Genomic DNA, 14,880 nt, shown 5'->3' on the forward strand with positions numbered 1-14,880 from the left:
TTTGAAACTCTGAAAGCTAAGCTGGTCACAGCACCAGTTATTTCTGCACCAGACTGGAAAATACCATATGAATTGATGTGTGATGCCAGTGATCATGCCATTGGTGCAGTATTAGGGCAGAGGCATGACAAGCTTCTGCATGTCATTTATTATGCTAGTCGTGTTTTAAATGACGCCCAGAAAAATTACACAACCACAGAAAAAGAATTGCTTGCAGTGGTTTATGCCATTGACAAGTTTAGATCATACTTAGTAGGATCAAAAGTGATTGTGTACACTGACCATGCTGCTCTTAGATATCTACTTACAAAGCAGGATTCAAAACCCAGGCTCATAAGATGGGTGTTGCTTCTGCAAGAGTTTGATATAGAAATAAGAGACAGAAAATGGACAGAAAACCAAGTAGCTGATCACCTGTCCCGAATAGAACCAGTAGAAGGGGAGTTCTTCCCCCCTATTGAGATCTCTGAAACTTTTCTGGATGAGCATTTGTTCGCCATTCAGGAAACACCATGTTTTGTAGACATAGCAAACTATAAAGCCGCAAGGTTCATACCCAAGGAGTACAGCAGATAACAAAAGAAAAAATTAATTACTAATGCAAAGTACTACTTGTGGGATGAACCCTATCTCTTTAAGAGATGTGCAGACGGAATAATCCATAGGTGTGTGCCTAGAGAAGAAACACAGAAGATCTTATGGCATTGCCATGGGTCACAATATGGAGGTCATTTCGGAGGTGAGCGAACAACCACCAAGGTCCTCCAATGTGGTTTCTATTGGCCCACCCTTTATAAAGATTCCCGGGAGTTTGTACGTAACTGTGACAGTTGCCAGAGAGCTGGTAATCTGCCTCATGGTTACGCCATGCCTCAACAAGGGATCTTGGAGATTGAGTTGTTTGATGTATGGGTTATTGACTTCATGGGGCCATTCCCACCATCATACTCAAACACTTATATTCTGGTGGCAGTTGACTATGTATCCAAATAGGTAGAGGCTGTTGCCACACCCACTAATGATACTAAGACAGTGCTGAAGTTCCTCCAGAAACATATCTTCAGCAGATTTGGTGTCACTAGAGTGCTAATCAGTGATGGGGGCACCCACTTCTGCAACAAACAGCTTTACTCCACCATGGTCAGGTATGGAATTAGCCACAAAGTGGCAACTCCATATCATCCACAGACGAATGGGCAAGCTGAAGTCTCTAACAGAGAACTAAAAAGAATCCTGGAACGGACTGTAAGTACCCGTAGAAAGGATTGGGCAAGAAGCTTGGATGATGCTCTGTGGGCTTACAGAATAGCATTCAAGACTCCTATAGGGACCTCTCCATACTAGCTTGTGTATGGTAAGGCCTGTCATCTGCCCGTGGAACTGGAATACAAAGCCTACTGGGCAACCAGATTCCTAAACTTTGATGCCAAATTAGCTGGAGAAAAAAGATTGCTCCAGTTGAATGAGCTAGAGGAATTCAGACTCACTGCTTTCGAAAATGCCAAGCTTTACAAAGAGAAAGCAAAAAGTTGGCATGACAGAAAGCTATCATCTAGAGTCTTTGAACCAGGACAGAAGGTTCTGCTATTTAACTTTAGGCTCAGGCTATTCCCCGGGAAACTGAAATCCCGGTGGAGGGGACCATATGTGATTACAAGTGTGTCACCATATGGCTATGTGGAGCTTAAAGACATTGATTCTAATAAGAAGTTCATTGTTAATGGATAGAGAATCAAACATTATCTTGAAGGCAATGTTGAGCAAGAATGCTCAAGGCTGAGGCTAGATTAAAAAGCTCAGCAAGGTCCAGCTAAAGACAATAAAGAAGCGCTTGCTAGGAGGCAACCCAGCCATTAGCAAAACTCTTTCTGTTATTTTATCTTATTCTATTCTTCATTTTATTTATTTTTAAAGCATATAAATTCAATATTAACAAGGTAAAGAATCAATTGCCTAAGTTCACAGGGCTACAGAAGGATTCAGAGCACAAAACAGGAAAAAGGAGCTCACTGGCAAGAAAACGCCAGTAAAAGGCACAATTGGGCGTTAAACGCCCAAAAGGAGCATCTACTGGGCGTTTAACGCCAGTAGAGATAGCCATCTGGGCGTTAAACGCCAGAAAGAAGTAGCTTCTGGGCGTTTAACGCCAGATTTACAGCATCCTGGGCGTTCAGAAAAACGCCCAATGACAAAGGAGTTTCTGGCATTTAACGCCAGCTGGAAGCAACAGCTGGGCGTTAAACGCCCAGATCAAGCACCAATTGGGCGTTAAATGCCCTAAACATGCAGCAGTTGGGCGTTTAACGCCAGGATTGTGGGGAGTAGGCAATTTCGTCTTCAATTCAAATTTGTTCCATTTTTTATGTTTCAATTCATGATTTTTTGCACAAACATGTTACAAATCCTAATTTTTCAAATCCTTTTTCAAAAAGATATCAAATGTATCTTAATTCATAAACCCTTTTTTTATCCTCTTCAAATTATTTTCAAATCCTTTTAAAAACAAATCTATCTCTTTTCCTTCTACAATCTTTTCAACTAATCAATATCTTTTTCAAATCTTCACAACATCTTTTTCAAAATAAAGTTATATTTTTCAAATATCTTTCATATTATTCATATCTTTTAAATTTTAAACTGCATCCTTTTCCTATCATACTTATCTTTTACAAATCATATCTTTTATCATATCTTCTTCAAAATTTTCGAAAACCCACCCGCTCCCCTTTAAATCCTAGTTCGGCCTCCCCCCCACCTCCATAATTCGGACTTGGATCTCCTTATATCCCTCTCCTTTTTTTTCTTTTGCTTGAGGACAAGCAAACCTCTAAGTTTGGTGTGTTTATCCGTGATCACTAAGCCAATACCCACTAAGATCATGGCTCATAAGGGAAAACAAACCAACTCAAGAGGCAAGAAAGAGAATATTCCAAAACCACTTTGGAATCAAGGGAAGTTCTTAACCAAAGAACATTTAGACCATTACTACAAAATAATGGGTCTAAGGTCAGTGATCCCAGAAGTTAAATTCGATCTGAAAGAAGACGAATATCCGGAGATCCAAGAGCAAATCCGAAACAGGAGCTGGAAAGTCCTAGCTAATCTTGAAACAAAGGTGGGAAGAAATATGGTTCAGGAATTCTACGCAAATCTGTGGCAGACGGACAGGCAGAGAATAGCGGGAACCGCATTCTATGACTATAGAACTCTGGTCAGAGGGAAGATTGTTCACACCCACCCTGACAAAATAAGGGAGATCTTCAAGCTGCCTCAACTGAAGATGACCCAGACTCCTTTAATAGGAGAATGATGAGATCAAACCTAAACTTGGACAAGATCCTAGAGGACATATGTCTCCCTGGAGCTAAATGGACAACCAACACAAAGGGTGCCCCGAACCAACTCCAAAGAAGAGATCTCAAACCAGTCGCCAGAGGCTGCTGGACTTTATTGGGCGCTCTATATTGCCCACTAGCAACCGCTCCGAGGTCACCATCAAAAGAGCAGTGATGATTCATTGCATTATGCTGGAAAAGGAAGTGGAAGTTCATCAGCTAATTGCTTGTGAGCTTTACAAGATTGCAAACAAGAACTCCAAAGATGCCAGATTGGCTTATCCAAGCTTGGTCTCTCTTTTATGTAAAGATGCGGTTATAAAAATGGGAGTGGATGAGTACATCCCAGTTGAGCTACCAATCACCAAAAAGTCTATGGAAGGACAACAAGTGCAGGACGAACCCATCAAGAGGAGATCACAGGAGTTCCTCCCAGAAATCCCTCATATTGAATACTAGGAGCGCCTAGAAGCATCTGTCACCAAGTTGCAAGAAGCTGTGGATCAACTGAAGGAAGAACAACAAAATCAAAACAGCATGCTCTGCAAACTGCTTAGAGAACAAGAAGAGCAAGGGCGTGAACTGAAGAAATTGAAGCGCCAGAATCTATCTCTTGAAGGGCTAAGCACTCCACAGACTAAAGAGGCATCCACCTCCCAAATTCAAGGTTGTTGAGTTCTAATCTTAGCCTTAACTCTGTGATAATTGTTCTTATTAGAAATTTACCTTAGAAGTTATATATGAGTAGCAGTAATTAGTATCACTATTATGATTTTATCTCCAATTAAGCTATAATTTATTTTTCTCATCACCATCAAACATGAATAAAATAGAAGATTTTTATTATAAGGAGGCAATATTTTTCGAGTTTTTAATAAGAAAAATTCTAATTATCTATATGTGGTGGCAATACTTTTTGTCTTCTGAATAAATGCCTGAACAGTGCATATTTTTGATATTGAATTTTATGGATGTTAAAATTGTTGGCTCCTGAAAGAATGATGAACAAGAGAAATGTTATTGATTCTTGAAGCAAGAAAAAGCAGCAAAAAAAAAAGAGAGAGAATGAGCAGTAGAAAAAGCCAATAGCCCTTAAAACCAAAAGACAAGGGTAAAAAGGATCCAAGGCTTTGAGCATTAATGGATAGGAGGGCCTAAAAGGAATAAAATCCTAGCCTAAGCGGCTAAACTAAGTTGTCCCTAACCATGTGCTTGTGGCGTGAAGGTGTCAAGTGAAAACTTGAGACTGAGCGGTTAAAGTCAAGGTCCAAAGCAAAAACAGAGTGTGCTTAAGAACTCTAGACACCTCTAATTGGGGACTTCAGCAAAGCTAAGTCACAATAAAAAAAAGGTTCACCCAGTTATGTGTCTGTGGCATTTATGTATCCGGTGGAAATACTGGAAGACAAAGTGCTTAGGGTCACGGCCAAGACTCATAAAATAGCTGTGTTCAAGAATCAACATACTAAACTAGGAGAATCAATAATACTATCTAAATTCTGAGTTCCTATGGATGCCAATCATTCTGAATTTCAAAGGATAAAGTGAGATGCCAAAACTGTTCGGAAGCAAAAAGCTACTAGTCCCGCTCATTTGATTAGAATCTGAGCTTCACTTAAAACTCTGAGATATTATTGCTTCTTGATTTCTCTTCATCTTATTTTATTTGTCTAGTTGCTTGGGGACAAGCAACAGTTTAAGTTTGGTGTTGTGATGAGGGGATATTTTATACGCTTTTTAAGGGTAATTTCATGTAGTTTTTAGTATGTTTTAGTTAGTTTTTAGTATATTTTTATTAATTTCTAGGCAAAATTCATATTTCTGGACTTTACTATGAGTTTGTTTGTTTTTCTATGATTTTAGGTATTTTCTGGCTGAAATTGAGGGAGCTGAGCAAAAATCTGATTCAGGCTGAAAAAGGACTGCAGATGCTGTTGGATTCTGACCTCCCTACACTCGAAATGGATTTTCTAGAGCTACAAGAGTCCAAATGGCGCGCTCTCAATTGCGTTGGAAAGTAAACATCCAGGGCTTTCCCAAAATATATAATAGTCCATACTTTGCTCAAGGATAAATGACGTAAACTGGCATTCAACGCCAGTTTCATGTTGCATTCTGGCATTAAACGCCAGAAACAGGTTACATGTTGGAGTTAAACGCCCAAAACAGGTTACAACCTGGCGTTTAACTCCAGAAATAGCCTAGACACGTGTAAAGCTCAAGTCTCAGCCCCAGCACACACCAAGTGGGCCCCAGAAGTGGATTTCTGCACTATCTATCATAGCTTATTCATTTTCTGTAAACCTAGGTTACTAGTTTAGTATTTAAACAAATTTTAGAGATTTATTTTGTATCTCATGACAATTTAGATCTGAACTTTGTACTCTTTGACGGCATGAGTCTCTAAACTCCATTGTTGGGGGTAAGGAGCTCTGTTGTGTCTCGATGAATTAATGCAATTATTTCTGTTTTCTATTCAAACACGCTTGTTTCTATCTAGGATGTTCAGTCGCACTTCAATATGATGAATGTGATGATCCGTGACACTCATCAGCATTCTCAATCTATGAACGCGTGCCTGACAACCACTCCCGTTCTACCTTCGATTGAATGAGTATCTCTTGGATTCCTTAATCAGAATCTTCGTGGTATAAGCTAGAATCCATTGGCAGCACTCTTGAGAATCCGGAAAGTCTAAACCTTGTCTGTGGTATTCCGAGTAGGATTCAGGGATTGAATGACTGTGACGAGCTTCAAACTCACAAGGGTTGGGTGTAGTGACAGACGCAAAAGGATCAATGGATCCTATTCCAGCACGAGTGAGAACTAATAGATGATTAGCCGTGCGGTGACAGCGCACCTGGACCATTTTCACTGAGAGAACGGATGGTAGCCATTGACAACGACAACGGTGATCCACCAACACATAGCTTGCCATAGGAGGAACCTTGCGTGCGTGAAGAAGAAGACAGGGGGAAAGCAGAGATTCAGAAGACAAAGCATCTCCAAAACTCCAACATATTCTCCATTGCTGCATAACAAGTATTTATTTCATGCTCTTTTATTTTTCGCAATTCAAACTGATAATCATAATTAATCTCCTGACTAAGATTTACAAGGTAACCATAGATTTCTTCAAGCCAACAATCTCCGTAGGATTGACCCTTACTTATGTAAGGTATTACTTGGATGATCCAGTGCATTTGCTGGTTAGTTGTGCGGAGTTGTGAAAAGTGTGAAAAGTGTGGTGGCCACTTTGGCCCACAAAGGACAACTAAAAAGGTGTTGGATTGTGGATTCTGGTGGCCAACCTTGTTCAAGGATGCTAACCGGTTCTGTGTGTCTTGCCATCAGTGTCAAAAGTTGGGAAACACGTCCCAAAGGGATGAGATGCCTCAGCAACCTATGTTGTTCTGTGAGATATTTGATGTATGGGGCATTGACTTTATGGGATCGTTTCCCAACTCAAGTGGGTATCTATATATTCTGTTAGCGGTTGACTACGTGTCAAAGTGGGTAGAAGCAATACCTACCCGCCTTGACGACGCCAATACCGTCATTTCTTTTTTTAGAAACCACATTGTATGCCGTTTTGGGTCACCACGAGCAATCGTGGGCGACCAAGGATCCCACTTTTGTAACAGGAAAGTAGAGGCACTGCTCAAGCGCTATAGGGTATTGCATAAGGTTTCCACTGCTTATCATCCGCAAACCAACGGACAAGCAAAAGTGTCCAACCGGAAGATTAAGAGAATCTTGGAGAAAATGGTCAATCCACAAAGGAAGGATTGGAGCCTCTGATTGGGAGATGCACTGTGAGCGTATAGGACGGCCTACAAGACTCCGTTAGGGATGAGTCCCTTCCGGATCGTCTATGGTAAGTGGTGCACGAAATTACAATCACACTTTTGTAATTTCGCACAACTAACCAGCATGTGCACTGGGTCATCCAAGTAATACCTTACGTGAGTAAGGGTCGATCCCACGGAGATTGTCGGCTTGAAGCAAGCTATGGTTATCTTGTAATTCTTAGACAGGATATCAGTAATGATTCTTAGTTTGAATTGTAAAAAGTAAAAGAACATGAAATAAATACTTGTTATGCAGTAATGGAGAATAGGTTGAGGTTTCGGATATGCTCTGTCCTCGGAATCTCTGCTTTCCTACTGTCCTCGCTCCACCTTCACCGACGCACTAGCGCACCGTGCGCGCGCACGTCGGTTGCGCGAACCAGTTTTAAAGCTGGCGCGCCCTGTTCTGTCCCTCTCCTACCCTCTTTCTTATTTCTTTCTCCTTCCTTCTCCATCACCTCTCTTCTCTTCTTTCTCTTCCACAATCTACCACCACCGTCTCCGGCTACTTACTGGCGACCACCACCACTTCCGGTGGCCCTACACCTCTTCTCTCCTTCTCATTTTCACAAAGAGAGAACTTCACTTTATTCTTTTACATTTCTCAAGGTTCCACCTATTCTATGTCTCTTCTTTTACTCTCTTTGCATAATTTCTTCTTTTACTTAGATGTTCCTTGTTAACTCACTTAGTCTCTCTTTTAGTTGCATGCTTTTACTACTTAGTTTTTGTTTGTTTACTTTTTCCTTCTTCTTGTTTTTCCATGGATGTTGAATTTGAATTTTAATTTGCTTTAATAGATCTTCTTGATTGTTTTTCATTATCTTTGTCAGTAAGTGATGTTGTGTGATGATTGATGACAAGTCATCTTAGCCTAGCTTTACTAGCCTTTTTCTTTGTTTTTATTAGGTTTTATGCACTTTCTTGCATTCTAAGTAAGTAATTTGGAATGAAAATGCATGACTTCTTTAAATCAAACAACCACCATGTAATTGATGTTAAATCATGAGGTTTAAGCTAAATTTAATTGAATTTTAATGATTTATAAACCTTGTGAATTTGGTGATACTTTGATTGGTTGATTTGATTACTTGTAGGTGAAGAAAGAAGAAAATAAGAAAAGCGTGGCTTAGGCGCACCAAAATGACATGGGCAGCACACTTGAGTGCTCAGTTGGTTTTTCCAACCGAGCTTACCCCTGGGAGGTGCATTTGGGCTAAAAATTGAATTAAAAATCCAACTTAATTCATTTCTTCACCAAATCAAAAGCCCATCCAAATTCCAAAATCCAAGAATAGAAAGTGTATAAATAGGAGTTAGTTTGATGTAATTAGGGACCTTTTGACACCTCTAGACTTTACTTTGAATTTTCCTTTTTAGCTTTCAATTTCATTTTTGAGCTTTTTACTTTTGAATTTGGATCCTAGAGAATTTGGAAGGAGAATTGATCTCTCTTCTTTCTTGTTCTTGCTTGAGCACTCTTTTATTTTCTTGCTTTTGATCTTGGGTGAAGAATTGAAGAACTTCTGTTTCAATCTCACCTTGATATCTCTTGTTTACTTCTTCTGCATAATTGAATTTGAATTTCTGTTTACTGCATCTTCTTCTACTCTTCTGCAATTTACTTTTGCAATTTACTTCTGCAATTTACTTTTCATTTCCTTCTGCAATTGTTCTTGTTGGATCAAGGAAGGATTTGAGATCTAGACTTGTTATCTAGTCTCTTCCACTCCTGAGATCTTTAACTTCTTTTAAATTTGCTCCAAATTAAGCATTGCTCATTCTCTGTTTTTAAATTCTCAAAGCATTTTTATTTCTCTGTTGAGATCTAGTTTAATTCAATTACTCCTCTACTCTTCTGTTTAATTGCAATTCACTTGTTCTTGTTTAAATTCTGCGATCCCAACTCCCAATCCCTTTTACAATTCAAGCAATTTACATTTCTTGCACTTTAAGATTCAGTCATTTACATTTCTTGCAATCTAAGTTTCTGCAATTTACATTACTTGCAATTTAAGATTCAACACTTTTACTTTCTTTGCTCTTTCATTTACTGCAATTTCCCCTTTCCCTTTACATTTCAAGAAATTTAGTTTCTGTCAAATACAAACCAATCAACCAATACTTGATTCGCTTGACTAAATCAACCACTAAACTAAAATTGCTCAATCCTTCAATCCCTGTGGGATCGACCTCACTCATGTGAGTTATTATTACTTGATGCGACCCGGTACACTTGCCGGTGAGTTTTGTGTTGGATCGTTTTCCACACATCAATGATTGATATTTCATTTTGAGCTTATAATTGGTTGAGTATCTCATAATTGCTCATTTCTTGATAAATGCACGCCAAGTGTTCGAGGTAATGCACATATGCCATTTTGGTTTATTCTAGTCATATATCTTCACTTTGGTGCTTCCTTCTCATTCACTTGCTCTCTTTTAAGTGCATTGAATCCACTTTGCTTATTACTTGCCAATTAGACACTCATTGAACATGACTTGCTCTTTGTTATGGATGCTTGAGGTTATTCTTCTCATGCCATATTGCATGCTTCACTCCCTCTTGCATCCCATGACAAGTGTTGTGACCCATGTCTCTATGATTACTTTGTTGCAATATTTCTTTTGGGAACTACTTCTCACTTGTATACTTTTGTTGAGATGATTCTTTGGGTTTAATGCTTTCCTTTTTCCCTTCCTTTTTCAGGATGGCCACCAAGAAAGGCAAGGAGAAAGCTTCAAGGAAACCGGCCACAAAGAGGGCACCCCAAAGGTCAAACTCTAAGGCGCACTCTTCATTAGGAGACATACCCCTATCTAAGAAGGCGAAGGAACCCGCTCCTATTGACGAGAACGAGAAGAGCAAACCGGCAAGGGATTCTTCAAGGTTCCCCAATCGCTTCTGTGAACTTGTGTTACCCGCCATGGTTGAGAAGAACTACCATGCTGAGCATCTACTCGCCCCGCCGGACAAGGTTGCTCCTTGTATTCTACCCCGCATTGAACAGCGAGGATAAGAGTTTCTTCTGAGAAAACCACAGGAGGTCAACCTCTCTTGGGTGGTAGAATTTTACACTAACTACCATCTTCCCTCTTTTCAATTGGTATACATGCGCCGGAAGCAAGTCTCAGTTTCAGAAGAGGCTATTCAGCAAGTGCTTAATGTCTTACCAGTACCAAGTGACATGGATGGCTACCAAGAGGTCTTACGTCAGCGAGAAAAGTTTGGATTTGATTGGGACTTGATCTTCCGAGTCATTGCTGAACCAGAGACATTTTGGACCCATGGTCGACTCCAGATGAGGCCCAAGTGCATTGGCGCACGTTTTCTCACTATAGAAGCGAGAGCTTGGGCCCAGATCCTATCCCACTATGTGCTACCTAGCACCCACAAGTCGTCCTTCACGGCGGATCTCGCTTTGCTTGTTTGGTGTGTTCTCACAAAAAGACCGGTGAACATTCCGCCTCTTGTTAAGAAAGTGATGGGTCAAGTCCACGCCCGTGGTAATTTGCCATTTCCAGCATTGGTATCTGATTTAGTTGCTGCTGTGGGTGTTCCTTGGGAAGACATGGATACGAAGGCTATAATTCCGGCTAAGGGCGATGTGGTCCCAAGCGGAAAATACTTACATCTTCCCATGAACAACCCAAGCCTTGACATAGCCCTTCCATCTACTACTCCTTCCACCTCATCGTCACGACCACAGCAAAGATCCACCTATCATAGAATAGAAGATCTACACCGGAAGATTGATAGATATGAGCGGTGCAACCAACGCCGATACACTTACATCAAGAAGCTTCTGCGTTGTGTTTCCCCTAGCATGGAGGAACCCGAAATATTCACATCCACCTCAAACCTAAGTGATGGTTGTTATGATGAAGGGGATAGTGACGGTTGCGGTCCCGACCGTCCTTTGCGCATTGTTGGTAGCACGGAGAATCGTGCTAAATTCTAAGTGTGGGGAGGTCGTTCGACCGATCTCCATGGGTAACAATCTCTTCCTTTCAATACCCATGGATTTATCTTTTTCTTAGTAGTTAGTACATTGCATGTGTAGTACTTAGCCAAAATGATGACTTCTTCCCCAAGAAACTGTAATTTCGGGGTACCCTACCAATTTTGAAAAAAAAATTTGCGGTAAACTTGCTTCGAGAATGTATTTTGGAACATAGTGATTGATGAGCGGATGATTTATACGCTTTTTGGCATTGTTTTTAGTATGTTTTTAATATATTTTAGTTAGTTTTTATTAGTTTTTAAATAAAATTCACTTTTCTGGACTTTACTATGAGTTTGTATGTTTTTCTGTGATTTCAGGTATTTTCTTGCTGAAATTGAGGGACCTGAGCAAAAATCTGATTCAGAGGCTGAAAAAGGACTGCAGATGCTGTTGGATTCTGACCTCCCTGCACTCAAAGTGGATTTTCTGGAGCTACAGAAGCCCAATTGGTGCGCTCTCAATTGAGTTGGAAAATAGACATCGTGGGCTTTCCAGCAATATATAATAGTCCATACTTTACCCGAGATTTGATGGCCCAAACCGGCGTTCCAAGTCAGCTCAATTTCATGTTTGGTGTCAATTGCATGTTTTTATTCTTGCATTTTTCGAATACATGCAATATGTTATTCATTGATATTCAAGTTGTTCTTGATGATTTCAGTGCTCTGATCTTTAAATTCTCTTGTTTTGTGTGTTTTGTTGTTTCTCATATGGATTCTCAATTTGTTAGTGTCTCTTATATGAAAATTTTTAAGTTTGGTGTCCTGCATGCATTGTTTGATTTGAGTTTCCTAAGATTAGTTGTATTTTGATTGTTTCTCATCATTAAAAATTCAAAAATATTTTCAAAATCGTGTCTTTTCAAGTCAATAATACAGAGAGTTGAAGATTCAGAACATTCAGCAGAGGAATCAAACAGAAAAAGCTGGGCGTTCAAAACGCCCAGTGAAGAAGGAAAACTGGCGTTTAAACGCCAGCCAGGGTACCTGGCTGGGCGTTTAACGCCCAAAAAGGTAGAGTTTTGGGCGTTAAACGCCAGAATGGATGCCATTCTGGGCGTTTAATGCCAGGATGACACTAGAGGGAAGATTTTGTTTTTAATTTAGATTTTTTTCAAATCTTCATAATTTTTCAAAATCAAATCTTTTTCAAATCACATCTTTTCAATCATATCTCTTCAAAATCAATTTCTTTCCATTTTTTTTCAAAAATCCATGTTATAATTAAAGATTTACTTCAAAATTTTCAAGTCATTACTTGCCTATTAAGAAAGGATCAAATTTTAAATTTTAAGAATCATATCTTTTAATTTCTTGTTAGTCAAGTAACCAACTTTAATTTTAAAAACTTTCTTTTTCTAAATTGATTTTCAATCATATCTTCTCAATCATATCTTCTCAATCACATCTTTGTCAAAATTAACTCTCAATCATATCTTTTTTATTTCTAATTTCAAAATCTTTTTCAAAAATCACTTAATTTCTTTCCCAATTTTAGTTTTCAAAAATCATCAATCAAACTTTCAAAATTTCTTTTAATTATTTCAAAATCTTTTACTTTAATTTTGAAAATTCTTCCCCTCTTCTCACATCCTTCTATTTAAAGGACTAACACTCTTCCTCAAGGTGCAATTCGAACTCCCTTCTTCTTTATATGTTCGAATTCTCTTCTATCTACCTCCTCCTTATATTCTTCTTTTTCCTCTGACACCTCAAGGAATCTCTATACTGTGACATAGAGGATTCCCTACTTTCTTATTCTCTTCTCTTTCATATGAGCAGGAACAAAGATAAAGGCATACTTGTTCAAGCTGATCCTCAACCTGAAAGGACTTTGAAGAGAAAGCTAAGAGAAGCTAAAGAACAATTCTCTTTAGAAGGCCTAACAAAGCTTTTCAAGGAAGAAAAAATCATGGCAGCCGAAAACAACAATGCCAATAATGCAAGGAAGGTGCTTGGTGACTTTACTGCACCTACTCCCGACTTCTATGGGAGAAGCATCTCAATCCCTGCCATTGGAGCAAACAACTTTGAGCTTAAGCCTCAATTAGTTTCTCTAATACAACAGAATTGCAAGTTTCATGGACTTCCATTAGAAGATCCTCATCAGTTCTTAGCTGCATTCTTACAAATCTGTGACACTGTCAAGACCAATGGGGTTGACCCTAAAGTCTACAGACTTATGCTTTTTCCTTTTGCTGTAAGAGACAGAGCTAGGACATGGTTGGATTCACAACCTAAAGAAAGCCTGAACTCTTGAGAAAAGCTAGTCAATGCCTTCTTGGCAAAGTTCTTTCCACCTCAAAAATTAAGCAAGCTTAGAGTAGAAGTCTAAACCTTCAGACAGAAAGAAGGTGAATCCCTCTATGAAGCTTGGGAAAGATACAAGCAATTGATCAGAAGGTGCCCTTCTGACATGCTTTTAGAATGGAACATCATAGGTATTATCTATGATAGTCTGTCTGAACTATCCAAGATGTCATTGGATAGCTCTGCTGGAGGATCTCTTCATCTGAAGAAGACGCCTGCAGAAGCTCAAGAACTCATTGAAATGGTTGTAAATAACCAATTCATGTACACTTCTGAAAGGAATCCTGTGAATAATGGGATAGCTCAGAAGAAAGGAGTTCTTGAGATTGATACTCTGAATGCCATATTGGCTCAGAATAAAATATTGACCCAACAAATCAATATGATTTTTCAGAGTCTGTCTAAAATGCAAGCAGCAACAGACAGTACTAAGGAAGCTTCCTCTGAAAAAGAAGCTTATGATCCTGAGAACCCAGCAATGGAAGAGGTGAATTACATGGGAGAACCCTATGGAAACACCTATAATCCTTCATGGAGAAATCATCCAAATCTCTCATGGAAGGATCAACAGAGACCTCAACAAGGTTTCAACAACAATAATGGTGGAAGAAACAGGTTTAGCAATAGCAACCCTTTTCCATCATCTTCTCAGCAACAAACAGAGAATTCTAAACAGAGCCACTCTGATTTAGCAACCATTGTCTCTGATCTAATCAAAACCACTCAAAGTTTTATGACTAAAACAAGGTCCTCCATTAGAAATTTGGAGGCACAAGTGGGTCAGCTGAGTAAGAAAATTACTGAACTCCCTCCTAGTACTCTCCCAAGCAATACAGAAGAGAATCCAAAGAGAGAGTACAAGGCCATAAACACGTCTCACATGGCCAAACCTGGAGAGGAGGAAGAGGCAGTAATCTCCACTGAGGAAGACCTCAATGGACGTCCACTGACCTCCAAGGAGTTCCCTAATGAGGAACCATGGGAATCTGAGGCTCAGACTGAGACCATAGAGATTTCATTAAATTTACTTTTGCCATTCATGGGCTCTGATAAGTATTCTTCCTCTGAAGACGATGAAGATGTTACTGAAGAGCAAGTTGCTAAGTACCTTGGAGCAATCATGAAGCTAAATGCCAGGTTGTTTGGTAATGAGACTTGGGAGGATGAACCTCCATTGCTCATCAAAGAACTGGATGACTTAACTAGGCAGAAATTACCTCTGAAGAGACAAGAGTCTGGAAAGTTCTCAATACCTTGTACCATAGGCACCATGACCTTTGAGAAGGCTCTGTGTGACCTGGGATCAAGTATAAACCTCATGCCTCTCTCTGTAATGGAGAAGCTAGGGATCATTGAGGTACAAGCTGCAAGAATCTCA

This window comes from Arachis ipaensis, chromosome B09 (assembly GCF_000816755.2).
Source record: "Arachis ipaensis cultivar K30076 chromosome B09, Araip1.1, whole genome shotgun sequence".
Taxonomy (NCBI): Eukaryota; Viridiplantae; Streptophyta; class Magnoliopsida; order Fabales; family Fabaceae; genus Arachis; species Arachis ipaensis.